Raw genomic sequence first — 21,130 nt, 5'->3', positions numbered from 1 at the left:
GTTACAACTTACAAGTGCCTATGAGGTGGAACCAGAAACTGAAAATCACCGTTTGTGATTTCAAGTATGTACATTCAACTCCCTTAGGTCTTAGGCAGAAGACAAGAAAGATTAATCTGCAGAAAAGGAGGCTGAAGCGACAGAGGTGAGGAAGGTAGACTGTGACCTGGCAGGCAGAATTCTGAGACTGAGTCTTGTTCTATGCCCTGTCTGTATACCTCCTAAGTGCACTAATGCTCCTCTCTTTTTTTTTCTTGTTCCTGATTTTAGTCCTTCGGTGTTTATATATACTTTTATTTATAAAACTACTTAAGCCTTTTATAGAAAAATATAACCTAATAAATAAACATAGTTAGTGAAAGCTATTTACCCCATAAAAGCTATTTTCAAGGCCATTTCATTCAGAATATTTCCTTCCTCTCAGTAATCTGTAAACGTGAAAAAGAAAAATTTTGATAGAGCCACACAATAAAATCTCTATGGATTCCATAAAAAAGCTTGACAGTGAAGCTGAGCAAGCAGACTGAGGTCACAGGTGCAGCGGAAAGACATTCTCAGTGTAAAAGCAAATGCCCAGATGTAGGGAGATGGCTTGGTCAGAAAAAGGCATGCCATACAAGCATGAAGTCAAGAGTTCAGATCCCCACAACACACCTAAGAAAAGCTTCACATGGCAGAAAATTCTACCATTATGGAGGCAGAGTCAGGGGGGATTCACAGATCTCACTAAACAGTCAGTCTAGATGAATTAATAACTTCCAGGTTCAGTTAGGGATCTTGTCTAAGGTGGAGAATTACTAAAGGAACTTCTCATTGTTATATTCCAGCATGTTAAACCATAAACACATATATACACACATACAACCTACAGAGAGTGAGGGGGGAGCAGGCAGACAGAAAAAGAGGGAGACAGACAGACAGACAGAGTTGAGAGAGACAGGTAGAGCAACAGAGACAGAGACAAGAACAGAGACAGAGGGAGGCAGACAAAGACAGAGAAACAGAGATACAGAGCCAGAGAGATAATATTCCACATGGTACATAGGTGATGATAGATAGATAGATGGATAGATAGACAGACAGACAGACAGACAGATAGAGTGATGGTTTATATATGCTTAGCTGAGGGAGTGGCACTATTAGAAGGTGTGGCCCTGTTGGAGTAGGTGTGACTTTGTTGGAGTAGGTATGTCATTGTGAGTGTGGCTTTTCAGACCTTTATCCTAGCTGTCTGAAAGCCGGGATCTGTGAGCAGCCTTCAAATGAAGACATAGAAATCTCTAGCTCCTCCTGCACCGTGCCTGCCTGAATGCTGCCATGCTCCCACCATGATGATAAGGGACTGAACTTCTGAACCTGTAAGCCAGCCCCAAGTAAATGTTGTCCTTCTAAGAGTTATCTTGGTCATAGTGTCTGTTCACAACAGTAAAACCCTAAAACAGACAGACAGACAAACAAATAGATCAATCTATGAGCCTAGCACTTTCCCATAGATATGTATATCTTGGCTATAGGATTGCACCAGATGTATTTGAAGACATTCCCTCGTCCTGGTTATCTCAGGTTTGCTTTTATGAGATCTATGAATGCATGACAGGAATCACTCTTAGTCATTTCTGAAAGTCACCAAATGTTGGAGAAAGTCCTGATTTTTCTCCTTTCACTCCAAAATTTAAGGTCTTGTACGCACCCTAAGAGAAATCAAAAAAACAAAACTGAAGCTTTGATGTATAAGGTTTTAGTTTAGATACTCAATACAAATGGAAATGCTGGGAAGACCTAGAGAACAGTCACACACATGACAGTTGTGTCCATTCTAAGTTTCATACTTCGTAACAGCTTTACAACTTTTCAAAAGTGTTAATCTAAGTAAAATCATGATATTATAAAAGTCTTACAGAACACTCTAGCACCCCGTGAAAATGTTCCTAACTCTACATATCCACAGAACACTGTGTGATACATGAGACTAATCTAGGTCCTTGGGCTTCAAAGAAACCTTAACTACTTTAAATTTTAGGATCTATGTTTATTTGCTTTCATTTTGAGAGAAACCCTTAAATTATCTTGACAACATGATTAATTTTGCAATGTCACCAAGGTTTTTAATGGGTTAAAAATCTTCTGGAACATAGATGTTGTATGGAAGTTGGCTGGTGATTCCTGAACAAAAAAGGCAGAGGGAGATGGATCTCTGTGAGTTCAAACCTGGTCAAAAGAGTTAGTTCCAAGGCAGCTAGGGCTCTGTTACACACAGAAACCCTGTCTTAAAAAACAAAAATGAAAACAAAGTAAAACAAAAAAAATTCCTAGCATGGTGCTTTTTACCACCAAACTGCATGACTGGACATCTGTTGTTAGTGAATAATATAACTGGAGAGTAGACCAAGAAACACGTCATTCTGACTGACCCCTGAGCTCTGTCACTGGCCTTGTCTCTTTTAAGTCCCATACAGACCACAGTGACCCAGTATTCTTCCTATCCGGGGAGTGTAGAAACATTGGCTCCAGCTCATTATATGTTTCAAGTGCAGAGAACTGCAGAATTTCACTTCCCCTAGGCACTTTGGTTTTCCTCTGTTTGCAAGGGGGAAAAATGAAGAGTAAGCAAAATTAGAATATTTATTTTATATCAAATACATTTAGAATCATTATGTTGATCAATGAGGGCTGAAATGCACTTCAGTCTCTACACTTATTGCATTTTCGGGATTTGAATGATGCATAATGACATGGATTTAGACTAAGAAAAACAGAATTCGGGGCAGAGATTACTTGGGCAAACATTGTTTGATAGAAAAGGCAGATAATTTGGTTCCCATGTTTCACTGAGAGTAAAGCGCAACAATGATGGAAACTCCCAGCATGAGGCTTCTCCTCTTATTTTTATGAAATAGCTTTCTACAAAAAGGAGGTTCATTATCAAAGTCAGCATATATTTTTGCATTATATACAAGAACAGAAAGTTGTACATGGCCAAGAATTATTAAGTGGAATGAGAAAAGTCCCAGAATGCTCGTCTCTTCCTTTTGACATGTGTAGTAGTCAGGCATTCTTTTAATAAAATTCTTGCATTGCCTTTCTTTACGAATGAAAACCTGCTTTACTGTAGCATCAAATATTCAGGGCTCAAGAGCTCAGATATGTTTTTTCAGACAAGTTCCTCCAAGGTAGGTCACTTTGGACATCACACAATGATCTGCACATCTCGTTCCAATCATTCAACCGCCCATCTTTCTATTTACCCATCTGTTCCCCCATAAAGTTGTATTACCTTTCTACTGTCAGGCACATTGTTCAAACATGGAGAAACAGAATGAAATATCCACACAACTCATCTATAACAGTTATCCTCAACCTTCCTAATGCTACAAACCTTTAATACAGTCCTTCACATTGTGGTGACCCTATGAGCTATAACATTATTTTGTTGCTACTTCATAACTATAATTTTACTACTGTTGTGAACTCTAATTAAATATCTTGATATAAAGGATACTGATATATGAATTACAAATGGGTCACAAGCACAGGTTGAGAACCACTATTCTAAATAATAACTATTAACTGATACAGCCAACAGCATCAGGAGATTGAGGTCCACCAGATCCTTTCAAGGAAGAAGGTAGATGTAATGTGAACAATGGCAAAGACTTGCTAGCACCATCAGACAAACTAGTGGCTTGTCTGGAGGAATAGTGAACACTTCCTTTAGGGAACTAGAACATACCTAGCAAAGGAATCAAAGAGGCTGAGAAAGGGGTGCTGTAGATCAGAATGTCACAATTCTCTATCACTACTGTACACCATAAGGGCAAGCACATTAGCAATAAACTATTAGAGCCCTGGCCTCACATGCATCCTCCAAATGAAGTCTGAGCAGTTCCTGGTTTCCCAGAATTCCTGGCAAGTCATATCTCCATAGGTCCTGGGCAAATTGAAATGCATGATTGTGGCCTCATTTAATCTCCAAACATCTTCTTGTGACCCTTACTGTAATCACATAAAAAACATTGTGAACAATGTAGTTCACCTAAGCTCACCTGATTAAGATCAGATGACACATTAAGCATACAGCATGAAAAACCATGTGTGTCTTTTTGCACAATCTAACATCTGCTAAAATTACAACATTATCTATTTTATGAAATATTAGGTACTCTATAAAAATATGCATGAAATAAGTTTAAAATGGAAAAAATATGAATTCTGACCCTACATTTAATGGTTACTACTGAAGTAAATCTTTGTCTGCCTTTCTACTTTTAATGGTCATTTTCTAACTTTATATAATTTTCCTTTGTTCTCGATTGAAGAGCTCTGGATCCCTGGATCATCAATAGTCTCTGATGGATTATAGGTAGCATACTCTCTGAAGTCTTTATGGGCATTCTTCCTGCTGTCTTTTGACTAGGGTTGTTGATGTACATTTTACCTCATGTGGATACTTCAATCCATCACTGCTGCATTCAAATACATGAAATCAGCTCTACTATCTGGCATTGGCTTTTAATTCCTTCTATCTATTCATTAATGATGGAGAGAGAGGATTTGTGGATCACATATAATTGAGGTAAAGCAATGTAGCCTCTTTCATCTAGCCTACCAACTTAGTCCCAGCAGAGAACAATTACCACACTCAACAGAAAAAATATCAAGGACTAATTAGTGTAAAAACTGTAAACTTATGGAGTCCTACTGAAGGAAAACTAAGAAAGAAGAGTTAAGCTCCCTAGGATAACAATAACAAAATTGGAGTGGTTGCCACCTGACTACTAAAGGATGAGGTGTTCATTACTAGATGCGTAACCATGCCATCACTGTAGTAAAGACACTAAGCAGGAGCTGTAGGGTTATGTAGAAAGGTTCTGCTATCAACTGCAGCCCTGGTCTCTCCATCCCTTCCAAATTTCCAGATTCCGGTGTTGTTTCTCACTGGTTAAATCCAATCTGCAGCAATAACAAAAAGGAGGAGGTTAGAGCAGTCTTTGGGTATCAGTTTACCAGGATAGGAAGTAAGGGTAGAAAGGGGAGGAGATTAACAACCACATACAGAACTTGCTTATTACAGTTTATTTAAAGTGACTTTTCCTAAATTCCATAAGAACTATATTGAGACTTTCCGGTCTTCATCAGCACCCAGAGATGGGGCTGTCCCATAGTCCTCCAACACAAAACATGCAAGCAGAGAGCTGGTCTGCCAGGAGCACTCTCCCTCCTAAGTACACCACCCAATGGTGGGACTGTACTTTCTCTCCATTGACTGTCCAAAGAGAGACCCATCTGGAGTGTACAAGACTCAGGAGCAACAGGGTGGCCTGGAACTGAACCCTTTCTTTCATCTGAGCTCAGAGTGGGGCAGTTCTACAGCTCTCAGACCCAAAATCTGCCTGCACAGAGCTGGTCTGCCAGGAGCACCCTCACTCCAAAGATCACAGGCTCACAGGCTCACAGGCCCACAGGAGGGAAAAAGCTCCAGTCAGAGAGAGCAAGACTAAATAACATCAGAGATAACCAGATGGCAAGAGGCAAGCAAAAGAACCTAAGCAACAGCAACCAAGGCGACTTGGCATCATCAGAATCCAGTTCTCCCACCACAGCAAGGATGGGCAGGACCCTTCCCATTGCTGCCTGCACCAAGAGCCTAAAGCCAGTCACCTGGGGAGCTGACACCCCTTAGAGCAGAGGTAAGACCAACTCTTCTGTTCCAAGCAACCTGCCTGGAGGCTTCAGAACACACAAACCCAGGAGCAGCTCTTTGTTCCCAGTTCCAGATGAAAGAAAAAAGATCTACGGGAGTGCTGACACACAGGCTTAAAAAAGGTCAAGCCACTGTCAGAGATAGCAAGACAAGCTGATAACAGAGACAACAGATGGTGGGAGGCAAGCACAGGAACATAAGCAACAGAAAACAAATCTACTTGACAATATCAGAGCCCAGTTCCCCGACCAAAGAAAATACTGAATATCCCAAAAGACTGATAAGCAAGATGTAGATTTAAAATCACATGTCATGATGATGATAGAGAACATTAAGAAGGACATAGATAATTCCCTTAAAGAAATACAGGACAACACGGGTAAACAAGTAGAAGCCCTTAAACAGGAAACAGAAAAATCCCATAAAGAATTACAGGAAAATACAACTAAACAGGGATTGAAGAAAAACATCCAGAATCTAAAACTGGTAAAAGAAACAATAAAGAAACCACAAAGGGAGACAACCCTAGAAATAGAAAACCTAGGAAAGAAATCAGGAGGCATGGACCCAAGCAATATGAACAGAATACAAGAGATAGAAGAGAGAATCTCACGGGAAGAAGATACCATAGAAAACATTGATACAACCATCAAAGAAAATGCAAAATGCAAAGAGCTCCTAACCGAAACATTCAGGAAATCTAGGACACAATGAGAAGATCAAACCCAAGGATAATAGTTAGAGAAGAGAGCAAAGATTCCCAACTTAAAGGGCCAGTAAATAGCTTCAACAAAATTATAGAAGAAAACATCTCTAACATAAAGAGATGCCCACAAACATAAAAGAAACCTAAGAACAAACAGATTAGACCAAAAAAGAAATTCCTCCCAGCACATAATAGTCAAAACACCAAATAAGCAAAACAAAGAATATTAAAAGCCACAAAGGAAAAATGTGAAGTAACATATTAAGGCAGAACTATGAGAATTACACCAGATTTCTAAACAGAGACTATGAAAGCCAGAAGATACCAGACAGATGTCATAGAGATCCTAAGAGAACACAAATGCCAACCCAGGCTACCATATCCAGCAAAACTCTCAATTAACAAAGATGGAGAAACCAAGATATTCCATGGCAAAACCAAATTTATACAATATCTTTTCACAAATCCAGCCATAAAAAGGACAATAGATGGAAAACTCCAACACAAGGAGGAAAACTACATTCTAGAGAAAGCAAGAAACTAATCCTTTTGCAAAAAAAACAAAAGACAATAGCCACACAGTCATAACTCTAACAACAAAATAACAGGAAACAATAACTATTCCTTAATATCTCTTTATATCAATGGAGTCGATTCCCAAATAAAAGGACACAGACAAAGAGATAGAATATGTAAACAGGACCCAGAATTTTGCTGTATACAGGAAACGCATTTCAATGACAAACACGGAAACTACCTAACGGTAAAAGGCTGGGAAAATTTTTTCCAAGCAAATGGTCCCAAGAAACAAGCTGTGCTAGCCATTCTAATATCAAATAAAACTGACTTTCAACCAAAAGTTATCAGAAAAGATAAGAAAAAACACTTCATAGTCATCAAAGAAAAAAATCTGTCAAGATGAACAGATGTCAGTTCTGAACATCTGTGAGCCAAATGCAAGGGCACCCACATTTATAAAAGAAACTTTACTAAAGCTCAAAGCATACATTGCACAACACATGATAATATTAGGAAACTTCAAAACACCACTCTCATCTATGGACAGATCATGGAAACAGAAACTAAACATAGACACAGTGAAACTAACAGGAGTTATGAACCAAATGGATTTATCAAACATCTATAGAACATTTCATCCTAAAACAAAAGAATATACCTTCTGAGCACCTCATAGTACCTTCTTAAAAACTGACCATAGAATTGGTCACTAAACAGGCCTCAATGGACATATGGAGATTGACATAATCCCATGCATTCTATCACATTACCATGGACTAATCCTGGTTTTCAATAACAACAACAACAGAATGGCCACATACACATGGAAACTGAACAACGATCTACTCAATAACAACATAGTCAAGGAGGAAATAAATAAATAAAAGACTTTTTAGAATTTAATGAAAATTAAAGGACAATATACCAAAACTTTTCTGAAAGTTTTGAAAGCAGTGCTAAGAAGAAAAGTCATAGCTCTGAGTGCCCTCAAAAAGAAATCGGATAGAGCATGCACTAACAGCTTGACCACACACCTGAAAGCTCTAGAACATAAAGAAGCAAATTTACCCAAGAGGAGTAGGTGTCAGGAAATAATCAAAATCAGGGCTGAAATCAACCAACGAGAAACAAAAAGAACTATACAATGAACAAAACTAGAAGCTGGTTCTTTAAGAAAATCAACAAGATAGAAAAACCCTTAGCCAAACTAACCAGGGGACATAAACAGTATCCAAATTAACAAAATCAGAAATGAAAAGGGAGACATAACAAAAGAATCTGAGAAAATTTAAAATGTTAGCAGATCCAACTACAAAAGCCTCAACAAAACTGGAAAATCAGGAGGAAATCGACAATTTTCTAGACTGCTACTAGAAATCAAAGTTAAATCAGGATCAGGTACACATATAAACAGTCCCTTAACCCCCAAAGAAATAGAGGCAGTTACTAAAAGTCTCCCAACCACAAAAAGCCCAGGACCAGAAGGGTTTAGTGTGGAATTCTGTAAGACCTTCGAAGAAGACCTAATACCAATACTCCTCAAACTATTCCACAAAATAGAAACAGAAGGAACACTACCCAATTCATTCTTTGAAGCTACAATTATGCTTATACATAAGCCACACAAAGACACTACCAAGAAAGAGAACTTCAGACCAATTTCCCACATGAATATTGATGCAAAAATACTCAACAAAATTTTTGAAGACTGAATCCAAGAACACATTGAAATGATCATTCACCATGATCAAGTAGGCTTCATCCCAGAGATTCAGGGATGGTTCCATATATGGAAATCCATCAACATGATCCACTATATAAACAAACAAAAAAACCCATATGATTATCTCTTTAAATGCCGAGATAAAAAGAATTTGATAAAATTCAACACCCCTTCATGACAAAAGTCTTGGGAAGATCAGGAATTGAAGACCCATACCTAAACATAGTAAAAGCAATATACAGCAAACCAGTAACCATAATCAAACTAAATGGAAATTTGAAGCAATCTCACTAAAATCAGGAACTAGAAAAGGCTGCCCACTCTCTCCCTACCTATTCAGTACAGTACTTGAAGTCCTAAGCAGGGCAATAAACAACAATGAGATCAAACAGATACAAATTAAAAAGGGAGAAGTCAAAATATCACTATTTGCAGATGATATGATAGTATCCTTAGATGACCCCACCAAATTCCACCAGACAAATTTTACAGCTGATAAACAACTTCAGAAAAGTGGCTGGATATAAAATTAACTCAAACAAATGAGTAGGCTTCCTCTACTCAAAGGATAAGCAAGCTGAGAAGGAAATTAGGAAAAATGACACCCTTTACAATAGTCACAAATAATATGAAATGCCTTGCTCTGGATCTAACTAAGGAAGTGAAAGATCTGTATGACAAGAACTTCAAGTCTCTGAAGAAAGATATTGAGAATATCTCAGAAGATGGAAAGACCACCCATGCTCATGAATTGGCAGGATTAATATAATAGCCATCATGCCAAAAGCTATCTACAGACTCAATCCAATCCCCATCAAAATTCCAACTCATTTTTTCATAGAATTAGAAAAAGCAATTTGCAAATTCATTTGGAAAAGCAAAGGACCTAGGATAGTGAAAAATATTCTCAACAATAAAAGAAATCCTGGGGGAAATCACCATCCCTGACCTCAAGCTGTATTACAGAGCAATAGTGATAAAAACTGCAGGGTATTTGTTCAGATACATGCAGTTAGAACAATGGAATAGAATTGGAGACCCAGAAAGGGACCCACACACCTATGGTCACTTGATCTTTGGCAATGGAACTAAAATTATCCAATGGAAAAAAGAATCTTCAACAAATGATGCTGATTCAACTGAAGGTCAGCATGTACAAGAATGCAAATCAATCCATTTTTATCACCTTGTACAAAGCTCAAGTCCAAGTGGATCAAGAAGTGCACATAAAACTGGATACTCTAAAACTAATAGAAGAAGAGTAGAGAAAAGCCTCAAACTAATAAGCACGGGGGATATTTTCTGAACAAAACAGCAATGGCTTATGCCTTAAGATCAAGAATTGAGCCCAGGGTCAGTCCATGTATAGTCTTTGGGTAGTGGCTTAGTTCGTGGAAGCTCTGGTTGCTTGGCATTGTTGTACATATGGGATCTCGAGCCCCTTCAAGCTCTTCCAGTCCTTTCTCTGATTCCTTCAACGGGGGTTCCGTTCTCAGTTCAGTGGTTTGCTTCTGGCATTCACCTATGTATTTGCTGTATTCTGGCTGTGTCTCTCAGGAGAGATCTACATCCAGTTCCTGTTGGCCTACACTTCTTTGCTTCATCCATCTCATCTAGTTTGGTGGCTGTATATGTATGGGCCACACGTGGGGCAGGCTCTGAATGGGTGTTCCTTCTGCCTCTGTTCCAAACTTTGACTCCCTATTCCCTGCCAAGGGTATTCTTGTTCCCCTTTTAAAGAAGGAGTGAAGCATTTGCATTTTGCTCATCCTTCTTGAGTTTCATGTGTTCTGTGGATCTGGGGTAATTCAAGCATTTGGACTAATAGCCACTTATCAATGAGTACATACCATGTGTGTTTTTCTGTGATTGGGTTACCTCACTTGGATGATATTTTCCAGTTCCATCCATTTGCCTATGAATTTCCTAAAGTCATTGTTTTTGATAGGTGAGTAATATTCTATTGGGTAGATGTACTACATTTTCTGTATCCATTCCTCTGTTGAAGGGCATCTGGGTTCTTTCCAGCTTCTGGCTATTATAAATAAGGCTGCGATGAACATAGTGGAGAACGTGTCTTTGTTATATGTTGGGGCATCTTTTGGGTATATGCCCAAGAGAGGTATAGCTGGATCCTCAGGTAGTTCAATGTCCAGTTTTCTGAGGAACCTCCAGACTGATTTTCCAGAATAGTTGTACCAGTCTGCAATCCCACCAACAATGGAGGAGTGTTCCTCTTTCTCCACATCCTTGCCAGCATTTGCTGTCACCTGCGTTTTTGATCTTAGCCATTCTCACTGGTGTGAGGTGAAATCTCAGGGTTGTTTTGATTTGCATTTCCCTTATGACTAAAGAACATTTCTTTAGGTGTTTCTCAGCCATTCAGCATTCCTCAGCTGTGAATTCTTTGTCTGACCCTGGGCTCCAACCTCATTGGTAGCAATGAATAGCCTAGTAAGAGCACCAGTGGAAGGGGAAGCCCTTGGCCCTGACAAGACTGAACCCCCAGTGAATGTGTTGTTGTGGGGAGGATGGTAATGGGGGGAGGATGGAGAGAGGAAGTCCATATAGAAGGAGAGGCGGAGGGGTTAGGGGGATGTTGGCCCAGAAACCAGGAAGGGGAATAACAATCGAAATGTAAATAAGAAATATTCCAGTTAATAAAGATAAAAAAAGTAAAAAAAGATTTTTACACCCTCACTGTCAATAATAAATAATAATAATCAATAATTATAAACATTATTTGAAATAATTCATGCTGTTTTATTGGGCTAATTCATTAAAACATTCTATTTCACTACTTGAACTAAGTTTTCTGAAAAGAAGAAGCTTACCACCACCACCCTCTCCTGCTGCTCTTGAATCTGTGTAATATGTTTTTATTTTGTCTTTGGGATTCAGCACCTTGATTTTTGCCCCCACTGAGTCTTTACCTACTTATCCATGCTCTTGTCAACCTCCTGGTGTGCTGAGCTCAGGTATCCATCCACCTCTATGCCCTCCCTCCTAATGTTCAATCTTACATTATTCCAGCTAGGCCTCTTGGGTTGTATTTGCTTTGTGACTTCATCAGACAGAGTCTTAGTATGCAGCCTAGGCTGATGACATATGTATAATCCTCTTGGAATTTTGAAGAAGGTCAACTCCTGCTTTGATTGGAAGATAAGATATTCTCCATAGCCACATGTATTTGAACACTTGGTCACCAGGTGATGCCACTGCTTGGGGACTTATGGAACCTTCAGGAGGTAGAGCCTTGCTGGAGGAAGTACATCACTGGGGTGGGAGTGCCTTTCATGTTTTGCAGCCTGGACCTACTTACTGTTCTCCCTGTCTCTTTCTCTCTCTCTCTCCCTCTCTTTCTCAGTCTATATCTATCTGTGTGTGTCTCTGTCTGTCTCTCCTCCTCATGTGCGGATGACGTGTGATCACTCAGCTCTCTGACTACTAAGCTGCCCTCAAATTTCTGATGCTGTGCCTTCCCATCTTTATGGACAGTATCCCCCTCTGGAGCCATAAACCAAAATAAACCCTTTCTTCTCTAAATTGCTTCTTGTCAGAGAATTTCTCACAGCAAAAGAAAAGTAACTAATCCAACATCTAAGAAAACTTTTAAGAACAAAATATACAAAAATGAGGAACAAGTATAGAAAATTTTTATGAAGTACAGGCTTGAGTTAAGTATAAATATATAGTGACTTAAATGAAAATGGCCGCATATATTTAAATACTTGGTCTCCAGTTGGTGGAGGATTAGGATGGGTGGCCTTGCTGAAGGAGGTATATTATTGGGAAGTGCCTTGTGACTTCCAAAGCCTGGAGCTATTCCTAGTCTAGTGTGCCCTCTCTCTGCCTCCTACTTGTGCACCAAGATGCAGGCTCTCATGTCCAGATGCATGCTGTATTCCCACTGCCATGCCCTTTCTCCACCGTCACGGACTCTAAGCCTCTGAAAGTAAAAGCCCAAATTAAAAAAAAAAATCAAGAATTGACAATGAGACTTCATAAAATTGCAAAGCTCGGTAAGGCAAAGAACACTGTCAATAGGACAAAATGACAGCCACCATATTAGGAAAAGGTTTTTACCAATCTTACATCTGATAGAAGTATAATATCCAAGATATGCAAAGAACTCACGAAATTAGACTTCAGAGAATCAAATAATCCTATTACAAAATGGGGTACAGGGCTAAACAAAGAATTCTCAACTGAGGAATACAGAATGACTGAGAAGCACCTAAAGAAATGTTCAACATCCTTAGTCATCTGGGAAATGAAAATCAAAACAACCCTGTGATACTACCTCACACCAGTTATAATGGCTAAGATCAAAAACTCAGGTGCTGGCAAGGATGTTGAGAAATAGGCACATTCCCCCATTGTTGTTGGGAAAGCAAACTGGTACAACCACTTTGGAAATCAGTCTGGCAGTTCCTCAGAAAATTGGACATAGTATTACCTGAGGATCCAGGTATACCACTCCTTGGCATACAGCCAAAAGATGCTCCAACATATAGCAAAGACACATGCTCCACTATGTTCATAGCAGCCTTATTTATGATATCCAGATGCTGGAAAAAACCCAGATATCCTTCAACATAGGAATGAATACAGAAAGTGTGGTACATTTACACAATGGAGTACTACTCAACTGTTAAAAACAATGACTACATGAAATTCATAGGCAAATGAATAGAACTAGAAAATATCATCCAGAGTGAGGTAACCCAATTGCAAAAGAACACACATGGTATGCACTCACTGATAAATGGATATTATCCTAAAAGATTGAAATACCTAGGGAAATATTCATAGATCATATGAAGCCCATGAATAAGTAAAACCAAAATGTGGATGCTTCATTCCTTCTTAGAGGGAGAACAAAATATGACCGGAGTAAATACATGGACAAAGAGTAGAGCAGGAGCTGAAGAAAGATCATCCAGAGATGGCCCCACCTGGGGATCCATCCCATATGCAACCACCAAAGCAGTCATTATTACTGATGCCAAGTACTGTTTGCTGACAGGAGCCAAATATGGGTGTCTCCTGAGAGACTTCACCAGAGCCCTACTGATACAGATGAGGATGTTTGCAGTTAACCATTGGATTGAACAAGAGACTCCAATGGAGGAGTTTGAGAAAAGGCTGAAGGGTCTGAAGAGGTTTGCAACACCATAGGAAGAACAACAATATCAACCAACTAGACTTCCTGGGCCAAACCACCTATCAATGAGTACACATAGAGGGACACATGACTCCAGCCACATGTGTAGCAGAGGATGGCATTGTCTGGCATCAATAGAAAGAAAAGCTCTTGGTCCTGTGAAGGCTTGATGTCCCTATGTAGGGAAATGCCAGGGTGTTAAGTTTGGAGTCGGTTGGTAGGATGGGAGCATCCCCATAGAAGCAGAGAGGAGGAGAGAACATGAGGGGCGGGGAAGTGGATAACATTTGAAATGGAAATACATAAAATACCCAAGAAAATTAAAATTAAAAAAGATGAACTCTCTTAGCATATAAGTGGCTAACCACATTAAGTTCTCTATGTCTTTCATAGTCCAATTAGCATATTTGTCTTTGCACAGCTTTGTTTTTTCTTATGACCCCAGATTAGTAGCTCCTTTAAGAGCTCATAAATTCATATCGTGCAAAATATTCTCTACAAATAAAAAGAATATTCTCATTCAGAATCTATGTTTTGAAGCAGTATAGCAATGTAATCATGTAAACACACATTACCAATAATTGTTCTAATTAAGCATCTTGAGCCCGAGAGAGGCTGATAGGGCAGTGTCGTGATAGTGGTTGTCTTGTGTTCACAGCTGACAATGTGTGGCTAAATTCCACCTCTCCTTTAACAATACAGGACCTTGGTAAAGTCATTCTGGCTTTCCATATGTTGATTTCCTCGCCCACTCATATGGAAAAAATCACAGTAACTTCTTCACATTACTATGAATTACAAATAAAAATGGATAAATATCTTCAAAAGCTTCATGGACTACATAAGAATTTATTCATTGGTGAGATATATTAATTTATTGTAACTGAATGGCAAGTACTGGGAAGTATCAAATGTATACTTATGGCATGTTGTAAGAAAAAAAACAAGTTACAATAATTACCTTCAAATAATTCTTTGAAAAATCATTAAGAATATGCATCATTATCTCCATTTTATAACAGCATTTTAACCTGTGTGCATTTAATTTAATAAATATTTTATCATTTTGTTTGTTTATCTAAGGAGTTGTAAAAATATGCAGAGATTTAAAGTCTTAGAAATTGATAAATGATAAAAATCCAAGAGGTAGGCTGCTAATTGGAGGAATCAGTATGGAGTGAAGATACCTAAAGTCCTGGATAAATCCATGATATCACACTTACACTGGAAGACTGGCACAAAAACTGATCTATGTAGAAGTCATACCGAGCATCTTCAAGGTTAAAGACTTATTTCAATCTAAGTGTCCTGTATCAGACACCTATATCTGGCCATAACCATAGCACCATGATTGAGGTATGATGTTTTCTGTAATCATATAGATGAGAACATATGTAATTCAGTTCTGGAATGTACAAGCAATGCTCCATAAATACTAAACATATCTAAAGCCCTGTTCACAATAGAAAGAATCCAAAGAGCTTCATCAAATCTCTAAGGCATAGGTGTTTTTCTATGATCTATATTTTATGTATTAATTTTATTATTCTCTAATTAATTTTATGTATTAATATATTTTATGTAGTAATTATTACATAACTTAACTAAAAATAGTGGTGTGTCATTATTCCCAATTTTTAATGTGGGAATTGAAGTTACGAGGCATGAGCTGAATTCTCATTCATGAACCATCTGTATGCCTGTATTGTGTGTTCAGCATGTTGTTCAGGGCAGCAGGGATAAATTCCTGGAACTCACTTTGGTTTTGATCCTAGTCTCAAACTCACATAGCTATTAATCTGTAGGACTTATCTACCATTTTAATTTAATCTTCTATGATCCCAAGCCTTGTGTTTCTTATGCATATACTATATTCCAAATATGAATATTATTTATACTTTTTTAAAAATCCCTGTTTATTTACTTAATTTTATACCCCTTTTTCAGTTTGAGGCTCAAGGAGGAACATTCTAGCTTTACATTTCCAAATGTTTTACTTTGGAATGTAAATTATATTTTAACATCCATCGGGGCAGGAGAGGTGGCTATGTTTTGCTATAACAGTGATACTTTGAGCTTCAAAATCCTCTGTCCAATACCAGTTGTGATGACAAAGTGATGATGGTAATAATGGTAGTGATGATGATGATGATGATGATGATGATGATGATGATGATGGTGATGATGATGATGATGACGACGACGATGTTATTGGTTACAATGATGGTGATGAGGGTGGCAGTGATGGAGATGGGTCTGATGATGATGCTAATGGTGACAATGAGAATATTCTTGGTTGTGGTAATGGCAATGACCATGGTTATTATGATGGTAGTAATTATGATAGTGATGATACTGATACCAATGGTGAGAATGGTCATGGTGATGGTGGTAATGATAACATGATGGTGCTGCTGCTGCTGATGTGATAATGATAAAGTTTAAATTGAATGATAGGTATGGTAAGTAAACGAGTTTGTTTGAGAAAGAGAAATGTGTCAACATCAGCTTGAGCACAGATATGAATGAGAAGCAACATTGTCCCAATACTTATTAGTTTTTTTACAGGCTAGTTATTTTCACTATCTGATATTATATTACATAAGGATGTAATATAATAGTAGTAGATGGTCTTTCACCCACTAAAATATAATCCACAAAAGGACAAGGATTTGGTCTGCTTTGCTCTTTTATAGACCACCAGAATGCCAGGCACTGTGTTGTCATAGTACAATGCTGTATTGTTGTTGTTGTTGTTGTCATTGTTGTCATTGTTGTTGCTATTTTTGAAGTAACCATATGAAAATTAATTAATTTTATATTTTAAAAGTTAAGAAAATGAAGAATGGGTACTGTGAGGGAACTATTAAATAGATCTATTGTGGGGAAATAGGAATCCCAAACTCTTAACCACTCTAGTGCACTGTTATGAACATTTCACAAGTAGAATTACTTTTGTGAGACTTAAGTTTGTGTTTTATGAAATAAAAGTGTCTTTGCCATGTTCTATTACTGTGAAGAGACATTATGACCAAAGTAAGTCTTAGGAAAGGAAGTATTTAATCAGGGACTAGCTTACAGCTTCAGAGGTTAGTACGTTATCATCAAGGGAGGAAATATGGCAGCATGTATTCAGACATGGCTGAGAGTTCTACATCCTGTTCTGCAGGCAGGAGAGAGAGAGAAAGAAAGAGAGAGAGATTGGGTCTGGCATGGGTTTTTGAAACCTAAAAAGCCCATCCCTAATGACTCACTTCCTCCAATAAGGCTAGACCTCCTCCAATAAGGTCATACCTGTATGAGCCTATGGAAGCCATTCTTATTTAAGCATTCCACTTTCTGGCCCCATGGGCTGGGCCATATCATAAGGCACAAATGCACTTAGTCCAACTTCTAAAGTCCCCATAGTCTATTATAATCTCTAACTGTTTAAAAGTCCCATTTTTCATTATAGACCTAAATAAGAATGATTATAAACAGCCCAGGACAGAGTCAATATTAGGCTATCCTGAAATATCCCTGGCTTATGCCATTAATCCAAACCTCTTGAATTTAGCATCAAGGATATTTCCAGGAAAAAAGGCAAAAGTTGACTACATTCTTTGCTAAATATCACACCGACATTCTCTATGCTATTTATCAATATTAGAACCCTCTAAAACCTCTTAAACCAGTCTGCTACATTCACATTGCTCCTAGCACCATCATCCACACTACTACTATGATGGCCTAGAAAGTCCCACTTAAGCAATTGAATTACTTCTCTAGTTCAATGTCCCAAGATCTTCCATATTTCCCAACAAACAGCATGGTCAGTTCTGTGACAGCCATACCCTACTCCTTAGCACCAACTTCTTTCCTAGTCACTGTTCTGTTGCTGTGAGAAGACACCATGACTTGACCATGACAAACTTATAAAAGGAAGCATTTACCTGTGTTGTTCTCATTGCTTCAGAGGTTAATACATTATCATCAAGGTTGTAAGTATAGTAATATGCAAGCAGACATGATACAGGAGAAGTAGCTGAGAGTTCTACATCCTGACCTATAAGGAGGAAAAAATAAAGAGAAATAACCTGGCACAAGCTTTGGGAACCTCATAGTTCACATCCAGTGACACACTTCCCCTGACAAGGTCATACCTACTCCAACAAATCTATGTCTATATGAGCCTATTTAGACCATTCTTATTCAAACAACCACAAGGAGGTTGTCTTGTTGCTTCAAAATCCTGAACTACTATATCGCAAATAAATTTCAATGTCCTCCACCAAATCTAAGATACTATTATAATATCATTAAGCTATATTTCCAAAAGGAGCCTTCATAACAATTGTGAAATAAGAACAGACCTTGGAAAAAGATACTGAAAGCATCTATCATGAGGGGAAAACAAATTTTTACTAGAGGAATATCAATTAATCATGAGACAATTAATGCAGTGTCCAAGGTTGCAGAATTGAAGTATTCAAGGTTTGTAGAGAAATGAGCAACTCGACATTTTTGATCAATCATTATGTTGAAACAGACCATTTTTAAGTGTTCAACAAAGACAAACAGCAAAGCCCATTACCCTTCTAATATTCTCCATGAATGCTGATAGTCATGTTATCTTTTCTACAGTTAATGCTATTTCCATGGAAACTTCTAATATTTCTTTCTCTGTTACAATAGTAACCACTGTTGGAACCACCAGGAAGTTTTGCAAAGTTCATAGAAAATCAAGTGGCTTCCTCATGCTGGAGTGCTATCACCTTGTTTTATCATACCTTCACCTTTCTGTTGCTTACACACTATCAGATCTTTCTGAGAGTGCAGAATGGCTGCCTTCAAAGCATGAGTTACTTGAGACATTCCATCTAACAATTGATTGCTTCTTATACTCTGATATTTACAGATTGTTCTTAGTCTTGGTTGTGGAGCCTCCCCTGATGTTAAAACACACTATCAAGCAAAGTAGGACAAAAATACAACTTCTACTGAGATGGGCTCTAAGAAAGTATCACAAATTAGTTCTCTTAAAACAGGAGAAATAACCAGGTCACATTTCTGCATGCTAGACTTCCACTATATGTTGGTGCTCTTTCTAAAGCATACATGGAAAAATTATTCCTAGTCTCTTCTACTTCTGTATTTGCTGGCAAGCCTTGGAGTCAATTTGCTTTTCATATGGTTTGGTTTTTCTTCTAGATGTATTGGTTCAATTTCTAACTTCAAATGTCATTCTTCTCGTTTTGTGTTTCGTTCCTGTTCTTTACTTGATGTCTGTGAGTATGTATGGTGTATGCACGTGTGTGTGTGTGTGTGTGTGTGTGTGTGTGTGTGTGTGTGTGTGTGTGGTGAATGCGCCCATGTATTCATGTGGAGGCGATCGGAGAACACTGGGAGTCCTGCGACATCACTCTCCATTTTATTCACCCAAGATAGGTCACAGGTATCTCTGACCCTGGAGCCAGTGAGCTCCAGAAATCCTCCTGTCCCCTCCTCTTAAACATTAGGGTTACTTGCGTGGTTATACTAGGCTTTGTATAGAGATAGTATAGATTCAAACTCAAGCCCTTTTTTGTGCAGCAAGGTTATAACCCATTGATCAATCTCTGTTGAGATAAAATTAAAACCAGGCACACGTCCCGGTTCCCGTGAGCTGCTACTCAAAGCAGATCTAAGCGCTCTAGCTGTTTCTCTATTACCACTTTTACACACTATACCCTTGGCAGTTGTTACCATGCCTGAGACTCACGTCATGTTCCAGGGGCCGTGCCAGCATGACCCCACACCATGCTAGCCCCAAGCATACTATAGCCTAGCACGGCTTCCTGTCACAGATTCTGTTCACACTCTCAGCACCCAGTGAAATCATTACTCAGCAAACTGGAACCCAACAACCAGATTTATGTGTTAAATGCTCAATGTACAATATATCCACACAATTAACTTACAACCAATTGATAACGATATAAACTGCCTACTTAAATAAGATATAGTTTGCTCATCTAGATATCCAAAATCCTGTACACATCCATCCCTTAAGAAAATCCATAGCAAATGTTAATGTGCAGAGAGGAATCTTAACATCTGCCTCCATGTTCTCTCCACTGCTTCTCCCCCATGCTCCTACCTCTCCTCCTCTCTAAAATTTTTCTCCCCCTCATTCTTCCTTCTTTTCCAATGACAGGCCTCATTCTAATATGTACCTGCCTTCCCCTGCATAATGACATCATCCTACAATCGTCTAGTCCTTTTATCTTCTTTTAACTTTTAGGAACACCAGATAGAATCCTTACTTCAGTTTGATTTCATTTTAGTCGGTTACATTTACAATAAGCCCATTTTCAAATAAGGTTTGCCTTCTAAGGTTACTACACTAGTATATATTCTTAACAAACACTACTCAAACCACAACCGTGGGATGCTATAAGCATGTTGAAACCTGTCTACAGTGCCCACAGGTTAACACACAGGCCACACAGGGCAAAGCATCAAAAGCTTGTACCTGGAATAGTAAATTTCAGAATTACCTTCAGTGAAATTGCCTAAAGGATAAGGAAAATAAGCAAGGCCAGTCTCAGAAGACTATGCACCAGGGTCCAAGTTAACAGCAAAAAAAGACCCAGCATATTTAGACTGAAACCCTATTTGTTTGGGGATTTTCTCTCTCATAGAGGGTCACATCAATAAACTTAAAGCTAGAGACCTATCATGTCTAGGAAGCTTAGTCATCTCACTGAACAGCTCTGCCAGAGTAGGGGCTAGCCATGTTTTAATTTGCATATCACTTGGGAGAGTATTCAACTGTGGAGAAAGCTTCAGTACATGAACATGGTAGATCAAAAGGCAACATTTAAGCACCACCCTAATTAATCACTTTGGCTGGACAGCCAGCAACCCAAATGCTGGGGCCTGTATCATAACTCCCATGTGCAGTATCTACAAGCAGAAGATCTTTCAACCCACAGAAATTGTCTTCCCAAGAGGAGCCTGTTTCAGAGCAGATGTTTGCAAATCATGTAGCCTGTGGGTGATGAATTAGCTTTTAATGGCATTCCCGTGTACTTGTTATAAATCATTAAGCAACCAACAGACTGTCTCCTCTCTTCACAGACCTAGTTGGCTGGGGTTCCTAAGTAGGAAAAAAGCAGTCATGGGACAAGGTTGCGGCAATAAGTCAAAAGTGCCAATCCCTAGTTCTCATCATCTGTCCTTGAGCCATGTCCATTTGTTCCAGCAGTGATCACCCATTTCTCCTATCCTCATTCCCCTTCTGCATTGTCCTCTCTCCCCCTAATACATCTGGCCCCTTCTGAACTTCACACT

The sequence above is a fragment of the Rattus norvegicus genome, chromosome 7, assembly GCF_021556685.1.
Source record: "Rattus norvegicus strain SHRSP/BbbUtx chromosome 7, alternate assembly SHRSP_T2T, whole genome shotgun sequence".
In the NCBI taxonomy this organism is placed as follows: Eukaryota; Metazoa; Chordata; class Mammalia; order Rodentia; family Muridae; genus Rattus; species Rattus norvegicus.
This window is presented reverse-complemented; position numbering follows the sequence as displayed.